General features: G+C 40.7%; 1 long non-coding RNA gene across 2 annotated transcripts; it reads right to left on the bottom strand.

Annotated features, from left to right (window-relative positions):
• Nucleotides 1-858: 858 nt before the first annotated feature.
• On the bottom strand, nt 859-3,816 carry LOC309367873. Of its 2 annotated transcripts, none has more exons than XR_014167407.1 (3): nt 3,675-3,816; nt 1,554-1,663; nt 859-995 (listed from the first exon to the last, which is right to left on the bottom strand). It is a non-coding gene; the product is annotated as an uncharacterized lncRNA (long non-coding RNA). The 2 variants fall into 2 exon arrangements; XR_014167408.1 differs by having other exon boundaries at nt 1,554-1,633.
• Nucleotides 3,817-4,340: the final 524 nt, after the last annotated feature.

Below are 4,340 nucleotides of genomic sequence, written 5' to 3'. Positions count from 1 at the left end.
CATGGTTGTGCTTGCTTTCAGGCCCTGCAAAGGTAAAGGGGAGGGGTGGTGGGTAGGTGGGTGGGATGAGGAATACATGCTCAGGAGAAAGTTTGTAAAATCCCAATGTAAGAAAGAAATAGGCAAGATCTTAAATTAGACCAGGCTTCGACTTTTGGAAACAACTCTTAAGAGCAAATGCGCCATTAGGCTGAGATGGTTCGTGTGAAGTGTGCAAATTTTATTTCTAAACCAGTATTTCGTTAAATACTATTAGCCCTGTGCTGATTGAATGTTAAGCAAGTTGCAGTGAGATATAGTCAATTTATGCAATCTGCCAATTCGAACCCAAACTTTAGAGCAGCGTTGCTTGTAAGACTGTGATATTAGTTGTGGAAGGGTTAACGGCAATAATGCATTTTATTGCACATCTCAGCATTAACGTGGCTTTACGTTATCTCAGTAACGTTTACAGCAGCCTTGTAAGGTAGTCTAGCATTCTTATCCCTGTTTTGCAGCTTGGGTGGGGAAGATGCTACTGCTGAGAATGTGACTTCCCTCAGAAAACACAGCCCTATAAATTTTTACTCAGAAAATCCCAATGAGTTCAATGGGTCTTAGTGGGTGTGGGATTGCAGTCTAAGGCTATCTACCAAGATCGTTTGTGTAGCCATCTTTTGTGAAATCGTTTTAGTAGCACAACATTTAGATGGATCCTGTACAGTTTATAAATGGATAAATACCTTTTGGTGTGTTTTGTGTTCCTCTCTTCAGTGCATATGCATCACAAACTTTGGGCAGGCTGCAAGCTAGAGAAACCCTCTCCTTAAATGTGTTGTTTTGAAAGTAACATTAATTTCATTGGGACTTATGTTCAGCTCCTATATTTATGATCCGGGTGGAAAGTATTTAATTTCAAGTCTTCGATTTGCAATATTCCAATGTCTTCTGAAATTCTATGACAAGGAGTAGAAACCATAGTTACCCATCTCTCTGCCTCTCTCTCAAAAGCAGCTCTGAGCATGGTAAAAAAACCAACGTAATACTTTTTTTTAAGCATACAAATGTTATATTACACAATGGACTGCTTTACAAAGGGTAAAGAAGGAGTGGAGTTAAGTATATATTGCAATGAGACTTTTATTTTCCAAAGGATCAATGGGATAAATCTGGGCATGTTATGTAAATATGAATGTGTATGTGCATGTGTTTAATTTCCATCAAAGAGAAGAATCAGTGCTGTTTGATAAAACTATTTTCATACATCTTTTGCCTGGTTCAGGCAAGCATTTACATGACTTCCCTAGAGCATCAATTCCCAAAATGCCACAGTTCTAGGAATGAAACATAATTAATAAGTCGTACATTTGAAATGTGTAATATTATATTTTTAAAAGAGATTTGTTTTGGATCAAGCATTGTCTTCAGTACGGATCCTATGGAAAGGTATCTTCCCCCTACGACCCATGTTACTTTTGCACAATGCCATTTGAAATTCACTGTCAAAAACATCAACTCATATAGGTAACCAATAGCCTAGTTCTAAAACAATTTCCATTTTGGGATGGTTTTACCTTTAGCAACTCACATCCATTGCAAGATCGACTTCTGCCCTTGTAGTAATTCTCCCCCATTACAATATTTGCCAAGAATCCTGGAGAGGAAGAAAGAGTGCAAATCTAGACTGAAAGAACAGCATATATCAGTTTTTCAAGAGAAAAACTTTATATAAGGAGAAGGGAAAAGATAATCTTTTCCTGTGATCTCTAAGCATACTATTTTAAGGGTTGCATGCTCTCTCTCTCTCTCTCTTAAAAAAAACAACACCTCCTGATTCTGATTCCTTTCAAGCCAAAGTTTCAAACCAACTCTGCCTGAATCCAGAATATAACTGACTGCCCTTCTCAGAGTGCTAATAAAGGGTTACACTGGCTTTAATGAAAATGTACTAGGTTCACATAATTCAGTAGCTAATTAAAAGCGCGGCTGAAAGCCGGGAGCACAGATATTGTTTATATTGATAGCTATTGTATTACTTCGGTATATAATGCAAGCCTCTTCAGCTGACTGATGCCCAAAGGAGGGACTAACAAATCGCTCAGCTGGTGGTTGACATTGGTCCTGAAGAAAGCTAGCAAGGAACACTCTGCTGCCTTTTCAGAGCCTGAACACCAGCTGTCACCCAGCTATGGGTGCTGAAAAGCCGCTGTCACTTCATCCAAAGGGATTTACTTGGTCAGAAGGGAAAATTTAAATACAAAGCATGCAGCTAAGAAGCTAGTGAAAAGGATTATGAGTGCACAGGAGCACATGTGTATAAGACACTAATACATCTTTAGGAAATTTCAGATTCCCCCAAAGCCTGGATTAATGCCAGAGGCAGGGTGGTATACGTAGGCAAGGACCTTTTACCGTTAAGTTATTATCTCCTAGCTCATTCAGTGTTAGAGGTCTCTCATTTAAGGGGGGGGGGAAATGTTTCCCCTGCCCACCACCCCACACATCATCATCCTCCCCTCACCCTTCAAAAAAGCTGAGCAATTCCTTCCTGGCCTGCTCTGAATGAAAGTGATATGCAACACCTATGGGCATATACCCTGTTTCATTTTTTTTTTTTTTTTACCATCCGTGGCTTATTTGGCACACATGGCCCTGAAACCTCACAAAATTGTAGCACGAAAGAAGACAGGTGTCTCGATTGCATACAGCAAATGGCGTGCGAGCATTAATGGTGGCAACAGAGGAGAGAGGTGTATTTTATTACTGGAGCTCTGAGGTAAATATTTGGCGGGGTGGGAATCCTGACTGAATCCATTGCTGGTATTCAGAAATAAAATTGCACAGTGGACAGGGATCAAGCGTGGTACCCTATAGAGCCTTGGGAGGCGAGTTGTTGTTTTGTTCTTTCTTCGAAACGGAAAAACAATAATAGCAATAATGCATTTAACAATTTGTGTATTTAGCCGGCTAAATGCACGGCAGTGGGTTTCAGCTCAACCCCACGTTGCTTTGCCTGGGGGTGAGGTACTTTTCTTCCTGCTGTGAATAGAGCTTCTGGCCTGCCCGGCTGGTGGCAGGAAACTGAGGAGAAGAGAAAGCGCCTAGCTGTTTATAGAGGGAGGAATGGAGAAAGGGGACCGTAGTGGAAGATTCAAGATACAAATATTGGACCCTGTGGGGAGAGTTATAGAAGACATTATTGCAGTCGGTCTGAACACGCAGTCTTGACCTTGCCTCCAACATAGGCAGTGTTACTAATTCTAGAATGAGGAAAAAGTGGTGGTGGTGGTGGGTTTTGAAGGATGGGCCCTGTGGGAGACACGGTGACTTGGAAAAGGACCATGAAATAATGGCAACGACAATAATGAAGATAACCATCAAAATAAATAAAATGTAATATGACTGCATGTGGAGTTTTTATTTTGGGTGCGGGGGGGGGGGGGAGGCAGAAGGTGGGAAGCAGAGAAATTCCTGTTAACAAGTCCATAAGGATGTTAATGACATGTGTGGCACAAAGCCTTGAGATTTAACAAAAGTGCACACAGCTCAAAGCAGCTGCCTTTAGAGGTCAGTAGAACATCGCTGCAGTATTTACAAATTTTCCACGAAGGATTAGAAGTTAGGTTTAAAACCTTTATAGAGATACACAGATGTACACACAAAATCTCTCTCTCCCTCCATATATATATACGCACACACGTAAATCATTCCAGAGGATGCTGTATTACTGTTATCTAAATTTCTTCACATAGACTATCGTGTATCTGCCCCAGCAAAGCTGATTAGTGAGCAGCTTGATTCTGACACATCCTTTATGCCAGCCCCAAGCCGCCTTCCACAGCCACCTTATTCACTGTGGAGACAAGCCTGAAGCAAGATTGTAACACAACATATGCAAATGAGATGAGCCTCACACCACTTAAAATGAGATGGCTATAATATGTAACAGCTTAATGTGCCCAGGGACGTGATTGATGCCCTTTCCCCCATCTCTAAAGAGCTTAGGGTTTGGCTTGAGACACCCTTTCAAGCCATATATGTTTATTTCTTTTTAACATCATCTTTCCAGCAATGCATTTCCCTCTTTTCTTTAATCCTACATGTTGTGTGCTCCCCTCTGTCGATACAAGTAACGTTCTCGGATAGCAGATCCTATGCATGTAAAAAATAAAAAATAAAAAATGGGAAGGCGTCGAAAGTTACTTCCTTAAAGAGTTAAAACAGATTAGGAATATTTCCACTTCCAAAGAGCCATTATTAAATCGAGACAAAGCGTAGTTTCAATTAAAATATACTGTTTGAAATCTGGCATGGCGCCTCCCATTAATAAACCGCCCTGCTCTTAGATTTCAAAATAGTGT

This window comes from Podarcis melisellensis (genome assembly GCF_964234715.1).
Source record: "Podarcis melisellensis genome assembly, chromosome: 4".
In the NCBI taxonomy this organism is placed as follows: domain Eukaryota; kingdom Metazoa; phylum Chordata; class Lepidosauria; order Squamata; family Lacertidae; genus Podarcis; species Podarcis melisellensis.
Note: the sequence above shows the minus strand (reverse complement) of the source record. Positions and strands in the feature narration are given on the sequence as shown.